This window comes from Crotalus tigris, unplaced genomic scaffold (assembly GCF_016545835.1).
Source record: "Crotalus tigris isolate CLP2741 ecotype Arizona unplaced genomic scaffold, ASM1654583v1 scf7180000024339.11422700, whole genome shotgun sequence".
NCBI classification, from domain to species: Eukaryota; Metazoa; Chordata; class Lepidosauria; order Squamata; family Viperidae; genus Crotalus; species Crotalus tigris.
Genome location: NW_024100509.1, coordinates 4596572 through 4607254, shown reverse-complemented (window position 1 = coordinate 4607254; position 10683 = coordinate 4596572).

Genomic DNA, 10683 nt, shown 5'->3' with positions numbered 1-10683 from the left:
AGTCTGGGCTGGATATCATTATATATATATGACAAAAAAAATGTTTTGTAGTCACATCAAAGGAGGAGCTCTAATTTCTTTCTCCTCATCCATTTTCTGATGCAACAGTGACCTCTAGTGAAGGCATTTTGAAACTGAAAAGCAGATGATAAAAACATTTGTGGTTCTGTCGTTCTGTTCGTTTTTAAATACATTTAGTTTTTCCACTCATTTATTTTTCTAGCAAATAATTCATATCTGTATAACATATCATTTTTAGGCCATTAAAAACTAAGAGTTGCAATTGAATGTGTTAATTGACTCTTCTATAAGTGAAACTACATTTGTGTCAGAGATATGGGACCTTGAAGTAATTCACCCATTACTGTTTGACATAGAAGTGATGCATTGGATGTTATTTTTTTTTATTGAAAAGTTTTGTACAATATGCATCCCAAGACCCACCCACCCCTACCCCCCTACCCCACTTCCCAGAGCTGAATACAGGGTTACAAATAAACAATCAAACTCTAAAAAAAAAAACATTACCCAACTATACAAGTAACCAAATCCATAATGCACTTTAACTCTCTTATAACATAAATATAAACAAATTAAAAATAAACATAATAATATTAACAAATCAATATTGATAAACCATACTAAAACTAATAAAAATTTAAAAGGAAACTATTAATAATACTCTAAAGTTTACTCATAAGCTAAATGAAACTTTTTAATCGCATTGGGTGTTATTTTTAAAATTGTTGCAACTCAAAACATTAAAGCACTTTTTAATACAAATATCTGAATTATTATATAATATTACATTGTATTTTATAATGTAATTTGAGTCTTAATTTAATATGCTTTTCATATTATATTATGTCCTTGCATTTTTGATTATACAATAAGCCACCTAGAATTTAGAATTGGGGTAGTATATATATCTTATAAATAAATAAATAAGACTTTTAAAAATTACTGATAAAATTTATACAGTTCAGTCCAATAGGGATCTGATATTGTTATATAGCATTATATATAATTGTAATATAATATGATTGTCATAATATATTACATTCTAATATATGTATGTATGTATGTATGTATGTATTTCCTGTAAGCCACCTTGAATTGCAGTGATCATGTAGGCGTCAACATAATTTTCCAAATAAATAAATAAATACAATAATTATTCAAAGTGCTGGCATATCTCCCACCTGTTCAGTGGCCTGTGTGGGTCCAGCAAACTAATTCTGAGAGAATCCAAAGCACAGTAAATGTTGCATAGCAAATATTCTAACATATTCCAACCTGATGTAAGGAGGAATAACAGCAGAGGGTAATGGTAATTGTCCCTAGTTACTCCTCTGCTTGAAATTGCAAACACTATAATTATGTTCTCTCTTCAGGGAACAAGAATCCTGGAAAAGCAACTAGCTTTTATCTCATCCCACCTATTTCCCTCAAGGCACAAGCTTAAATCCCAGGAGAGAAAAGAGTGAAAACAAGTGATAAATATCCTTGAAATGTATTCACCTGCATTCTCCTCCCCTCTTGCACAACCATTACCAGAAAGCCCTCTGAGAGGATTCTATAAATTTATTGTTTCTTTGTTGCTAAACAAAGTTTATTACGTTTTTGTTTTCACTTTTTTATGTTAGTTGTATCCAGAAAGTCTAATCAATAGTATTGGATCTGATTGGTGCTTGGAAACCATCAGGAAATATCATTTCAGTTAGGAATAGAATAGAATAGAATAGAATAGAATAGAATAGAATAGAATAGAATAGGATAGGATAGGATAGGATAGGATAGGATAAGATAGGATAGGATAGGATAGGATAGGATAGAATAGAATAGAAGTTGGAAGGGACCTTGGAGGCCTTCTAGTTCAGCCCCCTGCTCAAGCAGGAGGACCTATATCATCTTAGACAAGTGACTGTCTAGCCTCTTCTTAAAAATCTCTAGCAATGGAGCGCCCATGATTTCTGGAGACAAGCTGTTCTTCTTCACTGTCAGTTTCCCGCCATTCGCATGGCGAATGCACCATCCCAGCAATCACATGTGGCCCCAGGCACATTCCAGCATGTCATAACAACTTTCCATCTCAGATGCCTCCCATCACTTCAAAGCCATCAGAGTCTATCATGGGTTAGAAGTGGAGCAGCGGAAAAAGAAAGAATTGGCGATGAAAGAGGCTGAAGCAGCCCAAGTGGAGGCCAAACGAAAAACTGAAGCAGCTCATATGGAGGCAAAATGAAAGATCGAAGCAGCGCAAAGAGAAGCTGAAGCAGCTCAAAAGGAGGCCAAACGAAAGGCTGAAGCAGCCCAAAAGGAAGCTGAAGCAGCTCAAAGGGAGGCCAAACGAAAGCTCATACAGAGCCAACAAGAGGTGGCACATAAAGCAGCAAGAGCGGAAGCCCTTCAGGAGACACTCCAACGGACCACTTTCTTGCGCAATTTGAAATGAATGGAGATTGAGAATCAGCATAGCCGTGTGCAGGCCTACATTGACAACCAGAGTGCGTTTCAACATGAGTAGGTAGGAGCGCCGCGGTTATCCACAACCCCCCCCCCCCAAGACCACGTAGCTAGGGAGGAGAATCTCCACCACCAGATGTGCCAACTGACCAAGGAGTTGCCAACACACCATCTGAACAACAAGAACCCCCCCCCCAACAAGTAAGCACATAAGAAGTCAGGCCCCCTCAGCTCAATATAAAAATACCTCTATTTAGGCCAGACCTTGAAGGTTCCTTGTCTGTGCCGCTGGAAGTTAACCCCAACAAGGAGTTTTCTGAAGAAAAACGTCAGCCATCTGTGCCACGTGTCCCTGCTCTTGGAAGCAAGGTTTATGAGGTTCAACAAGAAGCCACTGATCATGCTCCAGATGACCTCAACACTGTACCAACCCAGCCTGATGGCAAACCCCGCACAGCACCATTGGATCCTCCAACACCCTGGGGAAGAAAGTTGGACTTAGGAGAGTTCAAGGAGGCTTCAAATGCTGTGAGTCTTCGGAAGACACGGCCAAAGCTAGTGAAGCTAAGAGGAAGTGTCATCCGAACAAGAGTGACAAGCACCCGGAAGGCCTGCATCCAGACTCTGGACAGCCACAACAAGCACCTTCTACTCCTCCTTCAACCAAGGAGCCCCAGCATGGCTCCAAAGAGCAACCAGAAGCACCCGCCAAGGTCCACTGCACATTAGTGTGTACTGACCCACCATTCCCCAGTGAACCCCCAAGCAAAGAAATGTGCTCTGTGCCACAGAGCATAGCGGGGAGGAAGGCTATGGACTCCACATCCAGCCGCTAGATGGGAGCTCACCATTCCTAAATCCTGGATTGGTCATCCCTGGAACGTTCTGTGTAGACCAGCTCCCCCCAATTGCCTTACGGTTCCTAACTCCTGAAGATGAAAGCTTGACTCCGTTGAGAGTAAACGTCCCTGACACCTTTGCCTACCACTGAATGGTCAGAGGCCCAACAAGCTCAACTGCCTTTAACATGGAACCTGAATGGGTCATCCCAGGAACGATCTGTGTTGATCAACCGCAAACTCCAACCCAGGTGAATATCTCAAGAACCTCCATTCTCAGCAATGGAAGAGATTCCCACCTAAAACCACGCCAAGAACACTTCACGCTTGTGACAACCAAACCCATTTTGGAAGCAACAGTGTTCCAGACCAGTAAGAATTACAACAATTTAGCCTTGTCCATAGAGGACAAACAATCTCTGCAGTGACGCACGTTCTCCCAAAGCACTACACGGGCCGCATCCGCCAGAACAGAAACAAGACTGGGAGTCATGGAGTGCACTCCTAAGATGTCTCCAAAGCATACATGTGCAACGCATGTATGTCTCCAGCTCACCCACCACTGTACAAAAGAAAGAATTGTACGCTTCCTCAGATGTATCAACGAAGGTGATTGCAACCATAAGATACATCAGAGTCTGCAGCGGGGAGAGATGCAGTGTTGGTTTCATCTTTGGAAAAGCGAGACTAACAATACAACAAGGCCACAACGTACCAAGGTTAGAACTCTGTGGTACCATATTGACAGCAAAACTCACCAACCTGACAACGAAAACGATAGGCCTTGAGCTACAGTCTACCACCTTCTACACAGACAGCAAGGTGATGTCAAGCTACATCTGCAACCAAAGCAGACACTTCTACGTCTATGTAGGCAATAGAGTAGATAAGATTGAAACATCTCTAAGCCCTGAACAATGGCAACATGTGCCAACAGATAAGAACCTTGTGGACCAAGCTAATTGGCCCACCCTTGCGACACAGTTGACAGAATTGATCTGGCTAAAACAGTGGTTCTCAACCTTTCTAATGCCGTGACCCCATAACATAGTTCCCCATGTTGTGGTGACCCCCAAGTGGGTGTGGCCACCAATAAGAGGGAGTAGGACAGCTAGAGAAAAGGGAAAAAATGGCGGACAGCATGGTTTGGCGACCCCCGTGAAATGGTCATTCGACCCCAAATGGGGTCCCGACCCACAGGTTGAGAACCACTGGGCTAAAAGGTCCTGATTTCTTGGCTTGTCCAGACAGCCCAATGCCACATAGACCAAAACGCTATATGCTTCTAGCTCCAGATCAACATGCCAACGTTCAACCTCAGGCACCCAGTAAATTTCTCAGACAGAATGAGAAAACGATTGTCCAGACCATCTGCTTGTCCTCAATGGGCAAAGAGACAGAGAAACCACCTTCTAGCCAATTCCTAAAACCAGCCCGCTTCGAACACTCTTTAAATGGAGACACCTGAGAGTGGGCATAGTATTGATCACTTGTCTTAGCATCCCAAGAACTAACTTTGTAGGAGCCTGCAAGGACTTACAGACTATTGAAGGTATTCATCATGACCCAGTGATTGACAAATGCCTGAAGGCCAAAAATTACTCTCCCCATGCATCTCACATGGGCGAAGCATGGGAGTGCATGATCAGCGTACCCCGCAAAATCATGGACTCTATGTCGTCAAAGACACCCATGCCCACACATGAAGTCCTCACTAGCCTCATGACAACAGTAGCAGCCATCTTCAACACTCCATCGGTGGTTCCAGATCCTTCGGTTCCTGAGTCTCCTGCTCCTGCTGTTCCTGAGTATCCGGAGGTTCCAGCTCCTACTGTTCCTGAGTTTCCCGCTCCTGCTTTTTCTGAGTTTCCTGAATTTCCAGCTCCTGCTGAGGTTCCAGATCCTTCTGTTCCTGAGTTTCCTGTGGTTCTGGCTCCTTCTATTCCTGAGTATCCTGTGGATCCAGGTTCCTTCATTCCTGAAAAATTTTGGGTTCCAGTTTTTCTGTTCCAGAACTTCCTTTGGTTCCAGTTTCTCCTACAGGAAGAAGACATTGTCTTGCTGAGAGACAAGGATGCATACCAGAACTCTTGGTCCATGGGATTTGTGCACCAGGCCCTACCCAGTTCTGATGGACTAGTTTGCCAAGTTGAGGCTCAGATCATGAAGCCACGTGAGTCAGATCGCGACTCAAAGATTCTTGCACCAGACTGATCACCGATATGGTCCCATTGCTGAAGAAGACCGAACTGGAAGTTTGAACCTCAAACTATGTATTTGTGTTTAACTCATAATTGCATTGTTTGATGTAACACCTTGTTTATCTCTGTTATAGTTGTGCATGTTTTATATTTACCTTATAGTTATGCATGTTTTGATACCATGTTTTACCTATTTAGTTAATAGTCAGTTAGCAATGAGAATTGCATGCTTTAATGCTATGTTTTTTGCTTATTTCAGTTAGTTAGTAGTGGAAATTTATATTTCCAAGCGGGGAGTGTGCTGGATCAATATAACCCTGACCAGAGCATAGATCTGTATGTTAGAATGTTTGGCATTTAAAGGGTTAAGCGCTGTCTCCTTAAGAGATGGCTTATGGGTAATGTAGTTTTCGCTGTTCAGTGAATCCTATGTTAACAAGTCAGTGGGAGGGGCTACTAAGTTCATCACAGGATATCCTGGCTACATGCCAGTTTGGAATGTCTTTGTCTGAGATAAACATGGGAATACAGGAGGACAGACACGGTCTTAATTCACGCTAGAAGTTGATATGAAGGAATTATTGATTTTACCAACATAAATGGGCAAATGTTCAGCTTCTGGACGCATCTTCAGAAATGTAAGTTTCTGTTAAGGATTCCTGGATTAAATATTTGTTTAAAACCATTTCGTTATCTGTCTGGTCTTGAATTACAAAGCATCTTAGTTCAGGATCTAGAACAGCGACCAAAATTGGCTGTAATATTCCAGCTGTAGTCTTATTAGGGTTTTATAAAGCGGTACTAACACTTTGTGTGATCTTGATTCTATGCCTCTGTTTATACAACCCAGGATGTATTAGCTTTTTTTGGTGGCTGCTGCACATTGCTGGCTCATAGTTAAGTGATTGCCCACTAGGACTCCAAGGTCCCTCTCAGCCAGTCTCACCTAATCTGTACTTATATCTTTCATTTTTCTTACTTAAATGTAAAACTTTGCTTTGCTCCACATTAAAATTCACTTTATTGGATACAGCCCATTGTTCAAGTCTGTCAAAATCTTTTTGAATCCTGAGCTTGTCTTCTGGGGTGTTGGCTATTCCTGCCTATTCTGACACAAGCTTAAAGTGTTCTCTTTTAAATCCAGTCAGATAGTTAACTCAAAAGAAACGATCTTATAATAAACAAAATATATTTTAATGAGAAAGATTACTTGCATTCACGTTGTGATTGGTGCTGCTGGAAATACATCTTTGTTCATCTTTTAGATCATCCCTTTAGGTAAGAAAGTGTTGCTGCTCTTCATACCATCTTTATGCTTATAGTGTGACCTTCCATGGCCCATGCTTCTTACAGACAAAGAGATTCCCATGTGGCTTGTGTCCAGGAAGTCTCCCAATGACCTTTGGAACTCCTCCCACTGACCCATCCACATACCTAGCATTTAACCCAATAACTGCCAGACACTCCAACATAGAACTATATGGTGCATAGAGCTATATGGCCCATAGAGCTATATGGGCCAGAATACTCCCCACTTGGAAAGTTATATTTCCATTACTAAAATAGTAAAAACATAGCATCAAGGCATGCAATACTCACAGTTAACTAACTTGTGACTAAATAGGTAAAAACTTGGTATCAAACATGCATAACTATAAGGTAAACATAACACATGCACAATTATGAAAAAAGGCAAGTGTTACATCAAACAATGCATAAGACAATACATAATTTGAGGTGTAATCTTCTGGTTCAGTCTTCATCAGCAACGGACCAAATCGGTGATCAGCCTGGTACAAGTGTCTTTGAGTCATGACCTGACTCACGTGGCTTCACGATCTGGACCTCAGCGGGGCAAACTAGTTCATCAAGTGGGTGGGCCCGGTGCACAAGAACTGTGGGCCAATAGTTCTGGTATGCAGTCTTGTCTCCCAGTGAGACAAGGTCTTCTTCCTGTGAAGGAAACTGGAACCAAATCTGGAACAGAAAAAACTGGAACCCAAGCTTCGCGGAAACGAGGGGAACTGGATTCACAGGCTACTCAGGAACTGAAAAACCTGGAAAGACATAAACAGCTGGATCTGGAAACACAGGAACAGCTGGGGCTGAAGAATCAAGATCAGGAACATCAGGAAACTCAGGAACAGCTGGAGCTGGAAACTCAGGATCAGGAACAGGAACATCTGGAACTGAAGAATCAGGAACAACAGCTTGAGCAGAAGACTCAGGATACTCAAGAACCAAAGGGTCTGGAACCACCGGTGGAGTACTGAAGAGGGCTGCTACTGTTGTTGTCAGGGTGAGGACTTCATGTGTAGGTGTCGGTGTATTTAATGACATGGAGTCCATGAAAGGCAGTAAGTCCTTGCAGGCTCCTACAAGGCTAATTCTTGGGGTGCTGAGACAAGTGATCAAGACGATCAAAACTATGCCTAATTTCAGTTGTCTCCACTTAAACAGGGTTTTGAAGCGGATTGGTTGACGTTTACCAGGTGTCTGAGGTTGAAGGTTGGCATTTTGTTCTGAAGCTGGAAGTGCAGAACGTTTTGGTCTATGTGGCATCTGTCTATTTGGATAGGCCAAGAGCTGAAGACTTTCTAGCCAGATCAGTTCTGTTATCTGTGTGGCAAGGTTGGGCCACTTCACTTGGTTAACAAAGTTCTTATTTGTTGGCACATCTTGCCATTGTTCAGGGCTTAAGGATGTTTCAATCCTTTTCTCTCTGTTGCTTACATGGACGTAGAAGTGTCCACTTTGTTTGCAGATGTAGCTTGACATCACCTTGCTGTCTGCATAGAAGGTGGTGGACTGTAGTTCAAGGCATAACGTCTTTGCTGTCAAGTTGGTCAGCTTTACAGCCAAAGTGGTGCCACATAGCTGTAACCTTGGTACGGTGTGGCCTTCTTGTATTGTTAGTCTCGCTTTTCCTAAGAAGACACTGAGACTGCAGCACTCCCCGCTGTAGACTCTGATGCATCTTATGGTTGCAAACAAGATAACGTAAGTGTGGCTCTCCCCGCTATAGAGTGAGACGTATCTTAAGGCTGCAGACACCTTCATAGACACATCTAAGGAAGCGTACAACTCTTTCTTCTGCACTGGGGCAGGTTATCTGGAGACATACGTGCGCTGCACTTGCATGCTTTGGAGACATTTTGGGAGTACGCTCCATGACTCTCAGTCTTGGGGGCGTTGTTTGTCTTGTTTGTCCTTTATGGACAAAGCTAAATTGTAGTAAGTCTTGCTTGTCTGGAACACGGTTGCTTCCAAAACAGGTTTGGTTGTTACAAGCGTGTGATGCTCTAGGTGCGGTTGGAACACTGTTGCTACCAAAACAGGTTTGGTTGTCACAAGCATGCAGTGTTGTTCTAGGCGCGGTTGGAACACTGTTGCTACCAAAACAGGTTTGGTTGTCACAAGCGTGCAGTGTTGTAGGTGTGGTTTTATAGGGTTCAATGGGGCGGCAACGGTGGGGAGATCTCGTGACCTAGGTATCGCGACATCAACTCTGTGGTTGATCGCCGTATCTGGTCGTTGAGATTCCTGTGGTCGCCTACTCGGTCTTGGAGGGCTTGTGGCTGGCTGTGGCGCTCTCACCTGTGCATTCTGGAATGCACTTTGGTTGTCCATGTAAACCTGTGTGCGGCTACGATGCTCTTCCTTTTCCAGTTGTTCCCTATTAGGCAAGAAAGTGGTGTTCTGGAGTATTCTCTGAAGGCCTTCCGCTCTAGCCATTTTGTCTGCCATATCTTTTTGGCTTTGAACAAGTTCAAGTTCTTCTTGGGCATCTTTTCTTTTGGCCTTCACTCTGGCGGCTTCAGTTTTTCGGTCGTTCTTCATTTTGATTGCTTCGGCTTCTAGCTTGGCCTCTATTTCAGCTTCCTCAAGTTCTATGGCTGCCAACTCCTTCTTTCTCTGCCTCTCCTCTTGTGCCACACGAAAGACAGCTTCAGCAGCTTTAGCATCTAAGATTATTTGCTCTTCCTGTGAAATTCTGGATGCTGGGTTAAGACGGGAAGATGCTTTCGAAAGGCGGAAGGCGCTTGTGACATACGGTTGTTGGGACACGCTGGAATGTGTCTTGGATATGTGTCTTGGATATGAGGCCATTCCAGACACGTGGGATGGAGCCGCATGCGACCGTTGGGAAGGTGCATGTGAGGAGCGGGAAACTTCGGACTCGGCTCTGTCGACCGGTCTACCTCTCTGGCGAGGCTTGGGCTGTGGGGAACTCTGTGAGTTCTCTAGAAACTTCTTGCGTTCCTTGTTTAGTAGCTTGAGGCTTTGCATCTCGCCATCAACTCTTGGGTCTCTTAATTGTTCCTGAATGTCCTTGAGTTGCCATTCAGAGTCCATCCATTGCTTATGGGCATCTTCTTTATCTTCTTCCAATTCACTCACCTGTACAGGGGAAAGCTCCTTCTGAGGCTCTTGGTAGAGTTGGAGTAGTTTCCTCCAATGTCTTTCATGGCGCTTGTAGATTGACTCCCATCTTTCCATCAGATGTGAGTGCATGGCTACTGTGGGCTGGTTGGTGTATCTCAACTAGGCTGGTTGGTTGAACCCCTTCTGCTAGACCAGTAGGATGCTCTGCTATGGCTAGGATAGGTTCAGTGTTCTTCCCAGCTATTTTGAAGAGAATTTGAAGAACTTTTCTCTTTGACCAGTAGGGGTCACTACTTGTAGATCAGCTTCTGAGGTGCTGTCTGTGGGTGGAGATGCCACCGGGTGCGTTCTCCTGCGTTTGTGGGTACTTCAGTGCAGTTCACCCCTTCACCACTAGGAGTCGCTTGCTGTGGGTCAGCTACCAGGGTGCTCTGACTTCGAGGTTCACCCTTTGTCCACTAGAGGGGCTTCTCTGGGTGTGGTTAAAGGCTTGCATGTAGTGCCTGCTTTAACCACTAGGGGGCATCCAAAGAAAGGCCAGCTAAATTCTTCCTATTACCACGTTACTGCTAGTGGCCACTGAGAGAATGTAGAGGTACAAACTTCCACCTGGCACTGTACTGCTAGTGGCCACTGAGAGAATGTAGAGGTACACACTCTCATCTGACTACCTTTGAGTGAAGGCTATGACCCTGGGTCATCAGCTGTGATAATAAGCAAAGAGACTTGGCTTTGATTTCTTCTGCCTAAGTTCCCTCAAGCTGGAACAGCTTAGTGCTCAGCTTGAGTGA